The sequence below is a fragment of the Trichosurus vulpecula genome, chromosome 5 (genome assembly GCF_011100635.1).
Source record: "Trichosurus vulpecula isolate mTriVul1 chromosome 5, mTriVul1.pri, whole genome shotgun sequence".
In the NCBI taxonomy this organism is placed as follows: domain Eukaryota; kingdom Metazoa; phylum Chordata; class Mammalia; order Diprotodontia; family Phalangeridae; genus Trichosurus; species Trichosurus vulpecula.
In genome coordinates, this window is record NC_050577.1 from 128,317,676 (window position 1) to 128,339,548 (window position 21,873).

At 37.1% G+C, this 21,873-nt stretch overlaps 1 protein-coding gene across 2 annotated transcripts in view; it reads right to left on the bottom strand.

Annotated features, from left to right (window-relative positions):
- The window catches only part of CPED1 (cadherin like and PC-esterase domain containing 1), a 417,833-nt gene that overhangs the window by 52,930 nt on the left and 343,030 nt on the right, over window positions 1–21,873 (bottom strand). The gene's annotated exons all lie outside the window — the stretch shown is intronic.

The following is a 21,873-nucleotide window of genomic DNA, read 5'->3' on the forward strand; positions in this document are numbered from 1 at the left end:
GAGTAATTGGAATTATAAGTCATTATAATCATCATAATCTGTTGCAAAGTGGATAATTAATGTAGGCATGTAACCTTCATAGATAAAGCAAGTTATTACTTTTATTTAATCATTAATGATAACAATTTCTTCCCCTCCCTGCCATTAGTATTGATTTAACAACTACAGCAGTCAGGTGGCTGATTTGGCTTGATATGCAGCAATCATTAGGGCTTAAATATTGATTTTAATAATAAAGTAGTTTTTATCTCTAAATGGATATTTTTTATGCTTGCCACTCTATTTATAACAAATGACATCTGTAAAGGGATGGATGCTACTTTTGCTTTAGGAGTTATACATATACTTTGTCTCATAGTAAAAAAAATTATATGTACACATGTTTTTGTCCATCATTTTCAAATGACATCGTAGGTGATGTCTTGACTTGTGCATAAATTAGATTGAAGTTAGGTAGAGTTGCAGAAAGTCACCAGCCTTACTGTCTCTTCCAGAATTACTGAAATCCAGTGGCAAGACAAAAATCAGGACAGCTGGTGATGACCCAGGATGTAGGGGAACACCTTGGTGCCTTTGATTTCTGACCAAGCTCTAAACACTCCACAGAGCCTGCTTCAGCTGCCTTCATGGATGTTGGAACAAATTATTGTCATCTATCCATTGTGCTGGGGGAAGTTTCTACATGTTTGGGGAAGACATTCCTCTAACTCATTGATGGGTTTGAGGCCTGTCAGTTACCCTCAACCTATACACATATTATACATATGTGTATGTATGTATGTATGTATGTATGTATGTATATGTGTATGTTTGTATATGTGTATGTGTACATGTATACACACATGTACTGAATATAGACACACATATTTTTGTCAGTTAATGTGAAATGGGAGAGATTTAGGGAGGATATAGTTTGAAGGATGAGTAGAATCAAATGCATGTAATTTACCTTGAAGCATATTCTGCATACAACTGGCAAAAGTAAGCCCAGTTATCACCAAGTTTAAAGATAAAGGCAAAATCCCATTACAAAGAAAGTTCTGTATAACACAGCTGTTTCCATATTCCAGCATATGGTCCACAGTAACTGTGCCATGTTGATCTGGTTACAATAAATTTTCTATGTTGAGTAACTGGTCACACCAAGTACTTTCTTTGAATCTCCGTTCATATAAAAAGTCATTCTCTATAATGCATAGTATTTTAATATGAGCTAACTTCACTACCACTCTATCATTCTGCCATCAGTAAACAATTTTATCTTTTAAGTGAATTTACCCTTTGCCACTCCCCAACAACTAATGAGATTTCCAAACTCAATACAAAAAGATCCAGGAAATTACAAGAAGAAAGAGGTGCTAAGTGGTAAGGAGAGTTGTAATGATCTTTACTAAGACAAAATTCCACTTTGGCCAACCAATTGGAAACATCACAATTACAAGGAAATTTCCCCTACATTCAAGTATGTGCATGTGTATGTGTACATGTACGTGTATGTATATGTGTATATGATCTATGATATATGTATATGCAGGAAGCAGCATGGCAGAGTAGATGGGGCCAGCCTTGTAGTCGGAATGATTGAGGGTCAGCCTTGCTTTTGCTAATACCCTCACCACCTCTCGCTTCTTGTTGGAGATTATTACATAAACCACAAGTCTGACCATGACATCCAAGAAGCTTCCATGGCTACCGGTTGTCTCTAAGATCAAAAACTTTTCTATTTGACCTTTAAAACCCCTTGCTATCTGGTTCTAAACTATGTCTCTGGGCTAATTACATATTACATTCCCGTGTATACTCTAAATACAAGCCAAATTGGCTTGTTTCCTGTTTCTTGTACACTACATTCTATCTCTTGACTTCTTGCCTTTCTACAGTCTATTCCCTCAGGCCTGGAATGCTTTGCCTTCTCTTTCCCCTTTAAAATGTGAGTGCTTGCCCTCATAATTAATTTGTATATACTTCATATTTTCTCATTACTTATCTAAGTTTGTGTTATTCCCCTCCCTTTCCAGAATATAAGTTCCTCAAGGACAGGAAGTACTTAAGTTTTGTCTTTGTATTTCCTGTGCTGAGTACAACATCCAGCACATTGTAGGTATCTCATAAATGCATGCTGTATTGAAATGAACTTCATACTACCTATGAGACTGTGGAAAAGTCACTTTAAACTCTAAATGTTCTCAGTCAACTCCCTAAAGCTCTTAAGTTGTAGGCCAATTGCTAATTGTTATACTAACATCCATTGGAACCAGAAAATTCCACCCTGGAATTTCCTCACACTAATGAAATCACAGGTCTGGACTTCACCCCGAAGATACATGCATAAAGTACACATATATCTATAGGTGTGTATATAAGTACATATATGTACACACATATACACAACACCTCTACACATTTCTATCTCTATATTTCCCTATCTGTGAAGTGGCGAAAAAAAGTCCAAAACACAAACATACTTTTGAAAAACATCTATTAGTAATGAAAATGAATTTCAATTGGATTTCAACAGAAAACATTTATGAAGCCTCTAGAAGATGCAAGGTATTGTTCAGGTGGGGAGTCAAAGACAAGGACATTCTTTCCTTCATTTCAATTCTCAATAGTTAATGCCTTCAAGAAGCTTATGTGACTAATTAGCATGATGCTTAACAATTTTTTTATTAACATACCTTCTCCTTCCCCCACCCCAAGACTATTTCCTGTTATGTGAGGTCCTAACACAATGACCAACTGAAATGGGACAACCATGGCACTCCAGCATCCTGAGCCATGCAGAAATAGCCCACATGTGCAAAAAATGCATCAATCACATCTTTTTACAGATGATGTTTATGTTTTGAAATTTTGGTTTGGATGTATTAGAAAGGCAAAAGAAAACACCGGAGCTGGTTCCTTCTCATTTGTCTTGTTATTTGAAGTCTTAACCAACTAATCTAATGGGTTTGCATGGAAAGATGTTTCTTTCCATTTGGCTGTGCACATATCCATAAATGGACCAGTTTCTAAATATGAGTCATAACCCAGTTGACTATAATAGTAATTTGGTAAGGTTAAAAGAAAAACAAATTACTCTAGTTCCATTTTTGCAAAATAGTGTGTATTCAATGTTTTAAAATCATAGAAACATAAGCTCTTGGAATTGGAAGGGGCTTTAGATGTTCATCTAGTTTAAATCCACATGCAGGGCCATGAATATTTTTTTTGACTCTGTATTTGAATATTTGGGGCATTCAAAACCCTTTACTTCCACTCCATTGATCTGACAGGGTAGCTCTAAATAGTTAGAAAGTTCTTCCTCATATTGACTTCAATTTGTTTCTTCATGACTTTTCACATTGTGAGTAACCTCTCAAGTAACCCAGTACATTGGAGGACTTTTCAATTATCATTCTATGATTCTGTGATCCTAAGGGCATTCTAGTTACATCAGAGACCATCAAATAGGAAGACAGCAATCATGTCCTCCATGGTTTTTAAAATTTTTTTTGAACATCCCTCAATTCCTTTAGCCAATCCTCCTGAGACATAATTTCCAGATTCTTTACTATGCTGGTTGTCCTCTTCTGGTTATACTACAGTTGATCAAAGTCTCTCCTAAGTAAATGTGGTGCCCAGAATTTAACATAATACTTCAGATGTGGTCAGACAAGTACAGAGTACAGTGGTTATATTACCTCCTGTGATCTGCAAAGTGCATTTCTATTAGCGTATTAGGCTTTTTTTTTTTTTTTGCTAGATCACACTGTTGGCTCATATTATGTTTATAATCAATTAAAACCCCAGGTCTTTTTCACATGAATGGCTGTCAAGCCAACCAAGTCTCTACTTTCTGGACTGGTACAATTGATTTTTTGAACTTTTAAACTTATTCCTATTAAATTTCATCTTGTGGGTTTCAGCCCAGAATTTCAGCTTGACATAATTTTGAATCAAGAGTCTGTAATCTAATGTATTAGCCAACTCTGTTATCTTTGTCTCATCTGCAAATTCAGTAAGGATGACTTTTAGGTATTCATCCAAATCACTGATAAAAATTTTGATGAACACAGGGTCATAATATTCTACTAGAGATGTCCCTCTAAGTTAATGTCAATCCATTAATCAACACTTTTAGGAAATGATTGTTTGTTTAGATTCACCTCACTCAATAGTCCACTTTGCATTATTTGAAAGCCCATTGGAAATCTTGCTGAGATTAAGATGACTACATAAGACATTCCCTTTATTTATCAATCTAGCACTGTTATCAAAAAAGGAAACTATATTAGTTTATTATAATATGCTTATGGAGAATCCATGCTAGATCATTGCATAACACTTATTTAGTGCATCCTAGATTTTTTTTTTCTGGGAATCATTGTCTAGCTTTTACTTTTCCCTTGTTTTGGAATTGAATTTCTTTCCCTTTTAGAAATTGAGAGCAGATCTGTATGCTTAGATGAATTATACTTTCAACTGATTGAAAGAACATGCAGCTATGATTTTTAGAATGACTTCTGATACCTTTGCTATTTTCTATCTCTAAAGATTATTAACGGTCATTCCAAGATAAAAACAACCCAGACTTTTCTGATAACCATGTCAGAAACTATTTTGTTATAAAGGCAAGAACAATTCAGCATCAAGTCATATTACTGCTGAACAGTGCTACTACAAAAGAGGCCTTCTGCAGAAGATTCACTGCTTCCTGCCCTCTGCAGATGTGGAAGCTGATTAGACATGAAGACCTGTCCCAGAAGCTCAGGAAGAACATTAGAGGCAGGCAAATTCTAGTACCCTCCATCATCTTGGGAGCTGGCCAGCTGTGCTATATCCTCTAGTAAATTCCACTTAGATACATAAAGTACAGATTGGGCTCTACTTTCGATTTTTAGTGGTTTAGGGGTAAAGTTCACCACATAACTATCCATACAGAGAGTATTTTTTTTGGAATCTCTTATTCTCTTGAGCTCTATTCACTCATATTCAACAAATATTTAACTCCTACTGTGTTATCCTTTAAGTGCCAAATTCAACAGTTCCCTGCCCCCTCACCCCAATTTTTTTCTCTGACTTTTTGTAGCAGTATTGTCTCTTGGTTCTCCTGCCTGTGTGCCACTCCTTCCAAGTCCCTTTGGTTGATGATCCTCTATACTCTACTCCTTAAATGAATGAAAACCAATTATTCAGAACTTAATATGTGCCAAGCACCGTGGGTGTCATTTTCCTGGGCATGCCTGTCTCCACACACTCTCTCAGCAACCTCATCAGTTCACCTGGGTTTAATCATCATCTCTATGCAGAAGACTCCCAGATATGTCCAGACTTACTCTTTCCTTTTACTTCCATTTCTTTATCACCAACTGCCTTTTGGACGTTTCAAAATATGGATATCCTATAGATATCTTACATTCAATATTTCATAAACAGAACTCATCATCCTCATGCCAAAACTACTCCTCACCCTAGCTTTCTTATTTCTTTCATGGGCCCCATAATCTTTTCAGTCTCTCAGATTTGCAACCCTGGAGTCATCATTTACTTTCCACTGTCCCTCACTTCTCGTCAGTTGCTGTCTCGCTTATTCTACCCTTAAAACATCTTTTCAATCTGTCCCTTTCTCTGTATTCACAGGGCTGCCAGCAATGGTCCAATCAATCATCAAGCATTTATTAAGCATATGCTACATGCCAGGCTCTATATTGATTAATAGGGATACAAAGACCTCTTGCCTGGACTATTGAAATAGCTTCCTTATTGGTCTCTCTGCCACAATTCTTTCCCCTTTCCAACCCATCCTCTGCACAGGTGCCAGAAAGGTCTTCCTAAAGCACAGGTCTGATCATTTCCTTGCTCAATAAACTTCAGTAGCTCCTTATCGCCTCTAGAAGCAAACACAGATTTTTTTGTTTGGCATTGAAAGTCTTAGCAATCTGTCCCCAATCTACCTTTCTAGGTTTGTTATGCATTTCTACCTTTCATTTACTATTTGATCCAGCCAAAATGAAACTTTTGCCGTTCCTCACAAGTAAAATTCCGTTTCTTCTCTTTATTCCTTTATGTAGCAGCATGACCTAGTGGGAGGATAATAGAGAATCTGTGCTCCAGTTAAATTTCTGATTATTACTACCTGTGTGACTTTGAACATTCTTTTAACTTCTCTGTGCCTTGTTTTCCTCATCCATACAATGAGAAGATTGGACTAGATGGTCTCTGAGATCACTTCTAGCTCTACAATTAGGATAGGATCATCTGTTCCTGCAAAGCACTCCTTCCAATTCGGCCTCTTTAAATCTTAGTTTCCTACAAATCTTAGCCCGAGGGACCCCTCCTGAATGAGACTATTTCTTTTCCTCAGCCCCTCCCATTTCTGCAGCTTATGCCTCTGTCCTCAAATTACCTTGCATTTATTTTATATCCACTGATTTTTATACATATTGCCTCCCTCAATAGAACATAAACTCTTGGAAGGTAGGGGCAGTTTCATTTTTGTCTTTGTAACCTTAGAACTTGGCACAATGCCTTATACATTTTTTTGGTTGTTGTTGTTCATTCTTTGTTCCTGAAGAAGACCACTGACATCATGAAAATGATGTCTTGACTTGTGCATCAATTAGATTTCAGTGAGGCAGAGCTGTGTTGTCATCAGCCTCACTCCCTCCTTCAGAGTCATCAGTCCAGTGGTAAGACAAAAGTCAAGATGACTGGTGATAGCCCAGGATGCAGTGGGTGACCTTGGTCTTTTTAAATTTAAGTCTTTCCCAGGTCTCAGTTATTTTACCTTATACATAGTAGGTACTTCATAAATGCTTATTAGCTAAATGACGGTCATTTAGTTTTCTTAAAACATGGAAAATATGGAAGTCAGCAGTGTGAGATAAAATTGGGAAGACAGAATCATTGAGTTAGAGTTTGAAAGGCCCTTAGAGGCCATCTAGTCTAATACTGTCATTTTATATAAGAGGAAAGTGAAGTACAGAAAGATTAACTAACTTGCTATTAAGTATCTGAAGCAGGATTTGAATCCAGGTCATCCTGACTCCAAGTTCAGTGCCCCACTATACTATATGCTATACTACCAAAGGGTAGTATACATGTCACATTGTGGAAGTCCTTGAACACCCTGTATTTGGTGGGCAGTAGGGAGGCCTGGAAATGCTTTGAGCAGAGTGTTGGTTCGATTAGATTTACGCACAAGAAATGCAAGTCTGGCAGTGGTGTAAAAGACAGTTTGGAAGAGGAAGAAAATGGAAAGAGCAAGGCATTATGAGGGGCTACTATAATAATTCAGGTGGTTGGGAATGACTAACTGTGGTACTATCAATGAGAAAGGAGAAGAGGGACCCAATGGGAAAATTCTGAAGGAGGCAGCATCAATAGGATGCTTCTAATAATTGATTAGATATGAGGGGACAGTAAAGAATAATAAAAGACACCAGTAAGGAAGACTGGGTGAATGATAAAGTCATTTGATAAAAATATTCAGAAGGAAGAATTTTGGGGGTCGGGGTGGGAACTCAAAGAATAAGTTTAGTTAGGGCCATACTCAATTTGAATGACTGAGGAACACACACAGGCAGACAGGTCCTGCAGTCAGTTGTAGACAAGAGATTGAAGTTCGAGAGGGAGATGTCAGGGTTGGGGATACAGATTGCGAGTCAAGTGCATAAAAGCAATAAGATGAAGTGGACTTTCATGAGCTGAAGAGAGAGTGGGAGGAAGGGAGGGAAGGAAAGAGAGGGGGGAGGGAGGGGAGAAAGGGGGAAAGGAAAGGAGAGAGGGAGAGACAGAGAGAGAGAGACAGAGAGAGAGACAGAGAGAAAGAGAAGGGCAGAATCTTGGAAAGCACAGGAGATGATAACAACTGCATCAAATGATGTAGAGATGTCAAAGAGGATAAAGGTTGATGGAAGACTATAGATTTGGTGATTAGGTCACTGGTGATCTTTGAAGAACAGTTTCCATAACATACTAGAGCAGAAAGCCAGATTCCAAGGGAATGAAGAGAAAACTTGTTGATGAAGAAGGAGTAGTATCAGGTATAGACTGATGTTTTAAGAGTTTTGTTTGTGAAGGGGAGAGGCAGATGGAACAGCAAATTAAAGGGGCAGTTGGGTCAAGGGAGAGTTTTGCTGGATTGATGGTATATGAAGTTGTTTATATATGTATGGGAAGGATCCAGTGGAGAGGGGAAATTGAAGGTGCTTGAGAGGGAGGAGAAAACTGTTGGAACAAAGCCATGGAGGATACAAGATGGAATAGAATCAAGGATACCACTAGAAGGATTTGTCTTAGCTAATCTTCATTAGTTTTAAAAAATAATGCCTTCTTAAAAGTCTCAGGTATATACATATGTCTGACTCTGGCCAGCTTTGACTATTATGAATTTTAGGTTAACATGGTGTAACACACACACACACACCCCTACCTACTTACCTGTCTATCTATTGCACCATATTTCTTATTGCTTTCTTTCGCCAGCTAATTCTTCCTTATTGGCCAGAATTAAGTCTGGAGTAGTCCTCCCCATTGCTTCCCCTAATTTTTGGAAGATCAAATTGTCATTTGACAGATAAAAATTTTAGCAGTTACTCTGCTTTTAAGCAGAGTAAGATTTTCAGTAGATATCTAAATACTCAAATCATTCCATTTTACCTTTGTAAATTGTAAACTTTATTAGCTTGTATATTGTAAACTTTATCACAAAAATATCATCCACATCCTCTGTTTAGCTTGGTGGTATATAGTATACTTTTTAAGGATACAGATTTTGTTTTTCTTTCTATTTAAACTCACCTAAAGTTTATTTTGTTTCTTGAAATATACTTGGTGCAATTGCATATCTGGGGTTATTAATTTTGTTCTTAATTTGCTTCTGTTTTCTTCACTTGACAATTTCTAGGGCACCCATGCTGCCTCTTTCTAGGTTATACCATTTTTTTAAACCTAAAATCCTGCTCTGGTTGTTTTATCTGGGCAGTTTCTTTCTTTCTGCCCTCAAAATTTTGTTTAAAGCTCTCATATTAAGGTTAACAAGTCTTCTGCCAAATGCATTGCTTCCAGTCTTTTTGAGAGGCATTCTATCCCTTGCCAAAAGCTTTTCATTCTGGTTATTATAAGTCATCCTCCAGGAAACCAAAGCCAGCTCTTCAATACCATCTATATAGCCAGCTGTTCACTTCCCATATCCTCCTTTCTTTCACAAAGCCACGACCTTCAAACAGAAGAGATGAAAACACCAGCTGTTCCCTCAAGTCCTTCAGTTTCCTACTCAGGACTTCAAAGCCTTCAGAGATGCATTCCAGGTTTTCTTCTGACTGTATCATTCTTTCTCATATGAACGGGGAGAAGTAGGTAGTGACCAGTAGTTTGATGAGTCTTGGCAAGCTATCCAATTTGTCTAGGATAAACACTACAGGAAGACAGCATATAGACCTTGCCTCTCAGTGCAATAATAATAGTTCACATTTATAAAACATTGGAGAGTTTGGAGATGCAGCATGGCCTAGTGTCCCGAGAGCCAGTTTGAAGACAGGTAAACCTGGGTTCAATTCCCACCTTTGACACATACTGGCTGTATGACTCTGGCTAAGTCACCAAAACTCTGAGTGACCTAGGCAGCTTTCTAAACTTTAAGTTGTAGAGAAATTATTGATCTTCACTGGTAGAGGAGATTCTCCCCTGGGAGCTCCCTTCACTAAGGAAGTCACAAGTCTGGATCTTATCCCCTCCCTTTTAGAATATACAAAATGATTCCCCCATAACAATGATATGAGGTAGGCTGGGCAGGGATTACCACCCCCATATTTCAGTTAAGGAAAATGAACCTCAAAGACGTTAAATAATATTTTTCAGGGTCACACAGCCAATAAAGTGGCAAAGTCAGAACTCAAATCTGCTGCATCAATACCCACATGCTTGCTAACTGTGGATGTAATCTATAGCTCTGTCTTGGGCCCTTTTCTCTCTTTCTTGCTACGCTCTTCTACTTGGTGTCTGCTAGGCAGCTAGGTGGTGCAGTGAGTAGAACACTGGACTTGAGGTTACTCAGGTGGGTGTAAATCTCATCTCAGAAACCTAATGGCTGTGTGACCATGGGCAAGCCACTTGTCCTCTGTGAGCCTCAGTTTCCTCATCTGTAAAATTCAGATAATAATAATACTTCTCAGAGAGTTGTTGTGAGGACCAAATATATAACACAAAATGCTTTGCATACTTTAAAGCACTAAAGAAATACAAGCTATCATCATCACCACCACTACCACCATCACCATCACAATCATCATTATTGTCATCATCATCACCATCATTACCACCATCATCACTGTCACTATCATCATCATCATCATCACCACCACCACCACCATCATCTTCACAATCACCATTATTGTCATCATCACTACCACCACCATCATCACTATTATCCTCACTATCATCATCATCATCATCACCACCACCACCACTACCACCATCATCACTATTATCCTCACTATCATCATCATCATCATCATCATCACCATCACCACCACCACCATCATCCCATCGTCATCCTCATCCTCATCATTGCCATCATCATCTCACATGGATTTAATCACCATCTCTTTGCAGATGACTCCCTGACCTGTGCTTCCAACCTTAGTCTGTCTCCTGAGCTCCAGCCCCACGTAACCAGCTGCCTATTGGGTATTTTGAACTGGATAGATGTGGGCCTCTCAAGTTCAACTTGTCTAAAACAGAATTCATCTTTCCTTTCCAAACTCTCCCTTCCTTCGAACTTCCTTGTTTTAGTGGAGACCACTACATCAATGTCATCTTTATTTACTCACTTTCACTAACCCCACTTAGTCAATCAGCTGCCAAACTGTCCTTAATGCCTTCACAATATCTTATAAACATACATACATACATATATACATATATATGTATATACTCATTTAACTACAACCCTATTTCAGATTTCTCACTTAGACTACTTGTAATTTCTACTACTTAGCTCACAATCTACTCTAATCCATCTTCCACACAGCTTCCAAAATGATTTTTCTCAAAGTATAGATCTGACTGTATCAATTCCTTGTTCAGGAAACTTCAATGGCTCCCTATCACCTCTATGAGCTCTACTCTATGAGAAAATATAAATTCTTCTGTTTGGCATTTAAAACCCTTTACAACCTGGGCCCAATTTACCTTTCCAACCTTATTACACAATACTCCCTTTCACACAAGTTATAGTCTAGCCATACTGACCTTCTTGCTTTTCTTCATACATAGTATTCCATATTTCATCTTGCACTTTGCATAGACTATCCTCCATGCCTGCAAAATATTTCCTTTTAATCCCTGCCTCTCAGAATCTCTATTTTCCTTCAAGACTTAGTTCAAGCACCACTTTGTATCACATGAAAGTGTAACAGCAATGCTGCTTGCTGCTACTGTGGCTGTGTAAGACCAACAACACCAGTATACAGGAGAGCTGCTAGCACAGATTCTTTGATCTGCTTTTTTAAGGAAAGTAACTTTAAGGGGTTTACAATCTCACTTTAATTAAACATATATATATCATTCACTTAGTTCAGGGGAAAAAGTCAGCACCCAGAACTTCAGAGCAAATGCGAACAGAAATTACAAACAGAGACAATATAAATAGATCAACAGACAGGTTTCTGTTTGACCATAGCAATAGATACAGTTACCAGAGAGAGAAGGACCAACGTCTGAATTTTCAAAGCCTGGGGGCTCCTTAACGGCTACCCAGAGTCTCCACACCACACTCTTCCAATGAGCGAGCCCCCAAAACAAAACGCCAACCTCAGATCTTATATATTCTTCTCAGGGTCAGAAGGCATCACAACCATGCAACTCAAACCTATGTGAGCTAGGCTTTCTTGTTTCGCAAGCAGGTCAAAGACTCTTGATTCAATCAAAGGAGCAAAAGACAACAAAAAGTCCACTTTGCTTGCCATTATATTTAAAAGGCAAGACTCATCAAAGGTACTTGATTACCTTAGCATTCCAAAAGATAAAACAGTAAAAAAGTCCCATAACAGAAGTTACCATAACAGAAGGCTTTCCTAATCATCCTAGCTTCTACTATCATCTCCTCCATTACTTTATATTTATTTTTAAATCTATGTATCAGGGTACTGCCAATGGGGGCCCAGTTACTGGAATATGAACACCTGAATATGCCCTGAATAGAGGGGAGACCTCTCCATTATTCCCCATCATACATTTCTTCATTTCCCAAGTCTTTACCTGGATTGTCAGCAGTCAGAGAATATTATACATCTTCCAAAGACTGGGACCCCATTGGTTAGAACATATCCATATCCATGCTTGCTGCTTTCCTTAATAGATTTTAAGCTCCATGAGGGAAGGTACTGTTTAATTTTTGTCTTTGTGTCTTGAGCTCTTAGCACAGTACCAGGTATAGACTTGGTACTTAATAAGTACTAGGTTGATTCATCAATTGAGCTAGAAAAAGTGGCATAAGTTAATTCTATACTAGCAAATTTAAGTGGAGTATTGAGACTTTATTTGGATAAATCAAACCCCAAATAATTACTTTTGATTGAAATTTCTAGGTAATAAGGACAAAAGTATGCTTATACATAAATTCTCTAAATAATAATAATAATGGGAGCTAACATTTATATAACATTTACTATGTAATAGGCACTGTACTAAGTACTTTATAATTATCTCATCTGATCTTAAGAACAGCTCTGGGAGGAAGGTGCCATTATTAGTCTCATATTACTGAGGCAAACAGAGGTTAAGTGACTTGACTAGGGTCATACAGCAAATGTCTCAGGCCAGATCTGAACTCAAGTTATCAGGACTCTAGGTCTGGGGTGCTATCCACTAAGCAACCTAGCTGCCCTAATTCTCCATTTCACTTTACAATGGCTGGTATACATCCATTTGTGAAATTTAGCTATTGTCTGTGACCAATGTTGAATGTTTTGCTTTAGGAGATCCCACACTAGAAGTAATTATAATAGGGAAAAGGAACATAAGGCTTAATTGGGCAAGTGAATCATTGGGACAGACTTTAAAAGCAAATTTTTATTAGTTTATTAGCTAGAAAGGCAGGTAGAGACTAAGTCATAGATGCCAAAGTGAAAAATGCAAAAATGATAAAAAAGCTGAGAAAAGACACAGAATATGAAAAGACTGAGATGAAAAGTATGAGGAAATGAGTGAAGTACTTTAAAGACCTATGGAGAGGACCTTAGAGGCAAAAGTGATCAAAGGAGTATTGAAAGAGAAATAATTAAAGAACCTAATAAGTGAATGATAAAGTCCTATTGTAGAGAATGCAATATTATTGAGAAGAGTCTATTCTATATCCATTCATAGTATTTGAAGTGATTTTTGAAAACTAGGCTTAGACTTTCTACTAATATAGGAAAAAACTGTGAGATCAGACAGGGGACATTATAGAAATCAAGGTAATGAATGACCAAATGACTAATGAAAATTTTTTATAAAGAAAAAAAGAATACAGAGAAAAAGAAACATGTCAGAAAGATTAGCCTAAGATTTTGTGCTGTAGCTATGTAGAAATTAAGGAAGAGTGACAATGGCAGAAAGAGGGAGGGGGAAGAAAGAGAGATAGAGATCGAAAATGTAACTGTTGCTAGATCTATAATCCTATGAAAATTAACATTTTGGATGTTGATAATGTTATTCTAAACCTTTACTCATCCATTGGAAAAGAGCCCATCATGAGAATAAAATGGTATATGAGGATTAGAGATTTAAATTTGAAGGCCTTAGAGGTCAACTGTTCCAGTGTCTTCATTTTACTGATGGGGAAACTGAGGTGCAGAGATTCATAACTTGCCTAAGGACACAAAGATAGCAAATGGAATCTGAAGTAGGGCCCTAGGACTCCAAATCCATTGCTCTTTTTATAATACCACACAGAATAAGTTTGGTCCCCAGAGGCAAGGGATTCTCCATGGTTATTTAACTGATTAGGAGAATCACAAGAGATGAAAAGGTAAGGGGAGGAAAGAGGACTGAAGACTAGGAATAGCTTTCACATGTAACAGCTATATGACTTCAGGCAAGACATTTAACCTCAAGGGACCTAAGTTTACTCATTTATAAAATGAAGGGATTGGAGTAAATGGTTTTTAAGGCCCTTCTAGAAAAAAAAAAAAACAGTGGTTTTGTGAAATAAAACTTTTGCAAACCACATGCATTCCAAGACTATTTTAGATCTTAAAACTTAAGGTAAGTAAAATGATTGAATTCTTTAAATCCCTTTTTGTTGTTGTTGTTGTGATTAATGTTGAGTCAGGTTTAGGCATATAGAAGAATGACATTTTCTAGTCTTAATGTATTTTGTCCAACAGAGACCTCAAGGTTTGACTGAATTGTAAGGATATTTATATGTATTACGTGGATTGACTCAAACATCCAAAGCTCCTGTTCTGGAGCACAACAATTTGTAAGACACTTCACAGGGAAGAAACAGAATTTCTATATAGCTTTTCAACAATTTCAACAAGATAACCGAATGGTGATTTCTGTTCAAACTTGTGCATAGGGTATATGTTAAATTGTGGAGATTTGTTTTTTAGTTGTTTGTTTTGTTTTACCATGTTTTTGTTAGACCTCGACTACAATCTGATGACCTATAGCAGCAATTACCTGGCCGTTACCAATATGTGGCAAGTTTTCCTTATTTAATGTAAGACACACCATATGCATACACATGCATGGGCACACACAATTTATGTGAAGGCAAAATTAATCACAACACCAACAAAAGATTCATTACAATGTTTTTCTGTTTCTTGCCATCCTCTTTTGCCAGCAATCCTACTAAATTCTTCATTGATCAAGGACCCCCATTTACTTTCTTTCCCTGAAGACAAGGTGTATCTAATCCTCACTAAAGCTAATCTCTTTATCTGTGACCTTTATTTCAAGGCCCTTTATTAATCATTCTCCTGTTCCTGCATTTATTTTCTTTTTCAGTCATCTGAAAATCTCCATTTAACCTTTCATCTTTAAATACTCCATCCACAGACTCTTTCTCATCTGGCTACAAACATGTCTCCTCAACTCTAAAAGATTCTCCTCTACACCATTCCAAGTTTCTTCTCCACTTCACATCAAAGTTCTTGAATAAATGATCTATCCTCTTTCTCACTTCCTATCTCTTCTTCGTCACCACCCATTTTCTGCCAACCCTTTATAGTCTAGCTTCCTGAAGTTACTAATTCCTTTAAGCATCAAATCCAAAGAACTCCCAGTCTTTATTCTCTTCGATAACTCTCTGAGTCTTCATATCCCTTTCTTCTAAACGCTCTCAGTCTGTTAATTTCAAATTTCTTCTGGTTTTCCACCTACTTCTCTAGGCAGATATTCACCCCTTATATGTCCTTATATTTCCACTTCACCTCTACAAGTTTCTTCCTGTTAAATTGTATATCATTCAAATGCCACCTCTTCCAGAGTGCCTTCACTAATATCCCATTAAATAATTATATTTTCTCCTTTGAACTACACATTGCACTGTAATTGGACTTCTCTAAGCATTTATTATGAGGCACTTAGGTGTCCTAGTGGATAGATAAAGCATTGAGCTTGCAGTCAAGAAGAACTGAGTTCAAAACCTGCCTCAGACACTTACTAGTTGTGTGATCCTCCTGGACAAGTCATTGAATTGCTCTCAGCCTTAGTTTCTGAATTTGTAAAATCAGGGTAATAATAGGATCTTATAGAGTTATTGTAAGAATTAAATGAGATAACTTATATAAAGTGTTTTATAAAACTGAAAGCACTATCTAAATGCTAGCTATTGCTTATCATATACTACTGTATACTATAGTTTTTATGTACTTTCATATTTCTCTGATAGACAATAAGCTCTATGAGGCAGAGCCTATATCTCACTTAAATTTTCTATCTATCTATCTATCATTCCTTGTACCTACTACAGTGCTCTGCTTATGGTGGATAGTTAAAAAATGCATTCTGAATTAAAGTAAATTGAAAATGTTCATTATGTAAGAAGAAATCTTTTTTTATTTTAACACTTAAAACAGAAAGGAGGGAAATGATAATTTAGTTAGCCATCTTCTACAAAGATCTAAATGAGACAGAATATCGTAGGGGGTGACAGTAAGAATCAGAGTATATCCACAAGTCTGATTTATTTATTTTGGCTTCTCAGAAACACCCACCTTCTTAACAACATACCAGCACCTACTTAAATTCAGAGAAAATACATTTGTTTCAGAATCAGGAACATCATTATGGAACTTGTTAAAAAGGATCTATGGATTGATTAGGTGTCCTCTAGGGGGAGAAGTACTAGGGTTTCTACTGAGAAATGGGGTCACAGGGCCTCACAATTAATTACCTGATTAATTGGTGAATTTTTTTCCTGGGTATCTTTTCTAATGAATCTATAAGTCTTTTATTTTAATTTTTAATTTAATTTTAATTATAGTACAGGGGCACCATACTTTACACAATACATTTATTTCTTTGATAGTGTTCATAAAATCATAGGATGTTGCTACACATGGAAAAGGGGTCTCTGAGCTCATCTGAGTCAATCCTTTTCCCTATCTCCTCCCCCAGGTTAAAGATGAAGAGACTGTGATGCAAAGAGGGAAGATGAGAGACAGCATGGTGGTATGATGGATGAACAAAAAGTACTTTTTTTGCAGTCAGAAGACATGGGTTCAATCTTGCCTCTGACACTTCCTATTTGTATGACCTTAGTCAAGTCCCTTAAGCTCCCTGTCCTTCAGCTTCCTCGTATGTAAAGTGAGGGGATAGGTCTATATGGCCTCTGAAGTCCCCAGAAATATCATATTGATAACAGAGAGATTTAAGTTCAAAGAAAAAAAATCTTGCAAACAGCAAGAAAGAGACAAGGTAACAAATTCAGGATCACTTAAGACTTGGTAGCTACTAGTAAAATGGAAAGGAGAGCTTGGGATATGATATTCCAGGAGACAAAAAAAAGAACGGATTAATGCCAAGAATCAATTAGCAAAGCTAAGTATAATTTTACAAGGAAAAATATGAATTTTTAATGAAATGGAGGATTGATGAAAAAGAGGATTGGTGAAATTTTCTCTCGTGGCATCCAAATCACTACCCAATCAAAAAAGGTTCCTCCCAACCACATGGTTAGCCAACAGGAACCAGTTCCAGAATGTTTATGCCTACCCCACTTTTTGTCCAAGGAACTTCCCTTATGGAATGTCAAAATTTGGTGGGAACCATCTCCTTAGTCTCCTCCATGAAGGGGTTCTATCAACCAAGAAAGTTGATTGCATTCACCTGACCCCTGTTACAGAAGGAATAAATGACACCCTATCTTCTGCATTTTCCCTAAACTTAAAAAATACTCTCCTTGTGTTATAGTGAGTCAGGTAAAAAAAAAAGTGCCTATTCTGTGGACAAGCATGGTACAGTGAAATAAAGTAACATCTAAAGTCAGAGGAACTGGGTTTGAATACTGTTTCTTTCATTTTAGTTGCTTATATGACCTCTGGGCCTCAGTTTCCTCATGGATAAAATGAATGGGTTTGACTAGATGAACTTTTAGGTCCCTTTCAAGTCTAAATCTGTGAGCCAATGAACTAGAACAAAGTATCTGATGTATACATGAATGAATGAATCAAATTCATTCTAACTAGGCAAAAATGGTTGCCAGAGCAAAGTCTATCTGAGATCCTTCTTTATAAATGAACTTAAATCTAAAAAACTGACAGTTTCAAGTGAGAAGACAAGATCATGGAGTAATAAAAGACACATTTGTGCATGTTTGTACTCCAAAAGGGAAATTACCAATAGTTGGAAACAAAGTGAATAAAAACTTAATCACAAACTCCAAAAGGTCACAAAAGATAAATATATGACCATAACAGAGGCCTTTGGTCCTGGAAGGTATTGTCCCCAGATTCCCTGTAGTTTAACCAACCTGCTGAGAATGGAACAAAAATCAAACACTCCCGTTTAGGAACATAAGCTATCCTGGCTTTGTATATTTATATTTGTGCTAGTAAAACATTTGCAGTTGACATAGTTGGCTTATTTAATTTGGCTCAATTTGAATTTTAGGAAAAAGAACAGGCAACAATCCAAATCATTCCACTTTGTATGTCTGTATTCTTTGAAGTAAGTGTTACTTTTTAGAGATACCCTTTGTAGACTTCCTAATTTCTCTTCACTGACTCTGGTCCTAGTAAAATGAATGTTTCACAAAGCCATCTCAAGTTTCTAGTTTTTCACTTTGTTAACACTCCTTATTAAAATGGAAGTGGGGAGGACAAGATTAGCACCTATTCTATATGACTAAGTTTTGGAAGGCTTTTATTTTATGACATTTTTGAGGAGGGGAACGTGATTTTTTTAAAAAAAATCTGTACCTCTCAAGTAAATAATTATCCAAAGTCCAGTGGGATTTTGTGGTGTTTCTTTTGCTAAATAAATGGGGCCAGGCATCGCTGTCCATGCCTCTAATCCCTGCTATTGGGGAACTTTGAGCTGCACTGAACTATGTCAATTAGGTGTCCACACTATTTTTGGCATTAATATGGTGAGTTCTGAGGAGTGGATGGTGGTGGTAGATGAAAGGCTTCTCAAGTAGGGGAGAACCAGAAAGTCAAGGCTCTTTAGCTGATCAGTAATGGGATCGTTAGTATATGAAACACTAATGCCAGTGAGACAACCAGCTTTGGGAAGAGAGACTTGATCTTTAAAAAAATAACTAACAAATGGGGAGAAATTAAAAAGTGCTAAAAGAATCATATTATGAGAGTAATATAATCCAATTAGCTAACAACAGGGTTTTGGAAAAGGGAAATTATGTCTGGCTGCATGTAAACCAATGATGGGTAGATGGAATAGTTCTACTCCTTTACATGTAGTAAAATGATAGCAATAATGGGGCAGCTTCTTTATGCTGTCTGTTTTCAAAGTTACTAAAATGAAATTAAAGATTTCCATCTCCCCCCTCCGCCCAGATAATTAGCTGCCAAATTAGATAGGATGGAGCCTTAGTTTCATGACCGCTCCAGTTTATTTGCAAAAGCACCCCAAATGTACCCTTTAGAAGTGCATGTGAGCCTCCGTGCTATGCAGAATTGGGGTTGGAAAATCTTGTGAAAAGGGTCCTGGGAAACGTTTTGTGCTCTCCACTTCCGGTGAGCCAGAAATCCCAAGGAAGGCAGCCTTTCTTGTGGTCTTTCACCACTTCTGTTTCTGGTTCCAGATGGAACCCAGAAGGGCGGATGCAAATGCAAATGAAAAGAAAGTATGAATTTACATTTTTGGTCATCTGAAAAAGCTCAGCTCAATTCCATTTGAGTTGGGAACAAAGAATATTGGAGTGGAATTAAATGTCTTTCAATGGGTTCACTCATTCTGTGGAGTATCTGGACCCATTTGAAAAACATGATATTTGAGAAGCTAAAGGATCATACCTTTTATTTGTACACTGAAGCAAAAATTAGAATGCCAAGATATGTTTTGAATAGACAAGAAATGCACGTTTTCAGTTGAAGTGCACTATCAAAACCAGGACCCAAAGTGAGAAAAATTTACCACATTCTAAACATGTAAACAAAATAGTCAAATAGCTGCTGATAAATTGTATATATGTCATATATATATAATATCACTTTAAAGCTTGAAAGGGACTCATTTGAGCCTCACAAAACTATATATATTATTATTCCCAGTTTACAAATGAGAAAACTGAGGCTTAAAAAGGTTAAGTGACTTGCTCAGGATCATACATCTAGTAAGTCTCTGAGGCATAAATCGAACCCAGGTCTAAGTTTAGCCCTTTATCAAATATACTTCAGCACCACTCAAGGTGACAGTAAATGTCATGTTTCAGCATTAACTTTGGCCTTTCCTTTTTTTTTCAATGAGCAAAAATCTATTTTCTCTGCCTCCCACTCCCTACCCCTCACTGGAAAACAAAAAAGAGAGAAAAAGAAAAACAAAACCCTTGTAACAAATACACAAATTCCCTCATTTGCCACATCCCCAAAATAATTGTCCCATTCTCTACCCTGAGTCCATCACCTGTCTTTCAGTGTTAACTTTTAATCTCATTCTTCTGTTCAGCCATCTCAAAAGTCTGACTTCAAAGCATTCAAGTTGGAGAAATGCAATTGAGGCTACGTCTGGGATTATGTGGCACAAAGACATCAGAATGATTCACTATGTCGTGTAATCAAATCAGTTTGGGGTACCATGTAGACACTTTCTAAGCAACTCAGACTTCATAATATCCACTCCCTCTCCCCTCCCCAGAAATGATTACAGACAAACTATTACTTTGCAATTAGTCACAGTCAGGGCAGAGCCACCAGCAGTTCATTTATTCTTTCTGCCTACTCTTTCATCTGGTGCAAATCATTGTAGATTGCTAATGAAGTGCAAAGCTGACACAATGGGAAACTCATCTGGGAGTCTCTGTATTAATTGCTGGGGACAGCAGATGATGACTTACCCCTCTTGTTTTAGATGTGTGATTTCATCAACATGGGAGACTCCTGGTATGGAAATCTACTCAACCAATACAGGTCAGCAATGCATCTATAACTTAGAAGTTGATGGAGCCATGAGAAGATTAAATGACTTGCTTCAAAGAGCACAGTAGTATCTGTCAGAGGTGGCCCTGGAACCCAGGTCTTCTATAATATAAGTGTAGTTCTTTTCCACTCTTTCAAGATGTCTCTCACTAGATGAATATAGTATCTTAACTACTAAGTCTTCTGCTAAGAGTGATTTGTCTCAAGGGTCCCAGTGAATTTCAGATAGACATCAGAAAAGGATAGGAAAAAAATCAGAGTTCCTAGTGGGCTTAATCAGATGACTAGAGTAAACTCATCATTTTAGTTTGATTAAATGACTAAAAGATACTTTTGCATTGTGGTTGTAGAACATAATGGGAAATAACTAAGAAAAATAGAATCTCCTCATCACTTTTACATTGCTTGACTAATGACAGAGAATTAGCTATTGCCCATATCTAGAAGAAATAGGGGCATAAATTTATTAATTAGTTTGCTGTTTCTATCAACTAATTACAAAGCATTTATTAAGTACTCACTATGTTCCAGGTACTATGGTAAGTGCTGGGGATAAAAGGAAAAAGCAAAAATCCACTTCTTTAAATGATAGTGGCTGGGGTCCAGGAGATGGTTTCTTGAGTTATAATTAGAATTTGAAGTTACAGAAAAAATCGAAACTCTGGGACATATCTTAGAAGACCACATTGTAACCAACCTATTTTGGAAAATGGAGGATACAAGTGGAGAATACCCCAGAAAGGACTAGAAAATTTGCATTTGACCTATAGAAGATGAAGAATAAAATGATCTGGATACATCTTTCTGTTTATGTGGGTCTGTGATTTCAATGGCATGGAAACTCCCTCTCCAATGGAGATTGGCAACTGTCTTATAACCTAGCCTTTCAGTGCCCCCTGGAAGCTCTCTAAAGAAATATTCTCCTTACTTACAGTTAAATATGTACAACAAGCTGACAAGAATATTCAAGCTATATTATGTTTCAGGAGAATTATCCCATAATGTGCATATGACTTGGCAATTCAATTTTCTTCCTCTAACTTTAAAAGTAATTTCTGTTACTGCTGAACAAATATTTGAATACTACTTACTATCTAGTATACAGCAAACTTGAGTTAACCGCAAAACATGGTGAATCTACTCAAATTCCAGCTGTTAAAAAAGCAAATGATGATGAAACTGAGTAAAAAAATGAGGAGAGGATACTTAAAAACAAGTACTCAATTAAAAAAAAAGACTATATATTTAAAGGAAAGTTAATCCTTTCTAAGTGATAGTTATGTATCTACCAGTATAA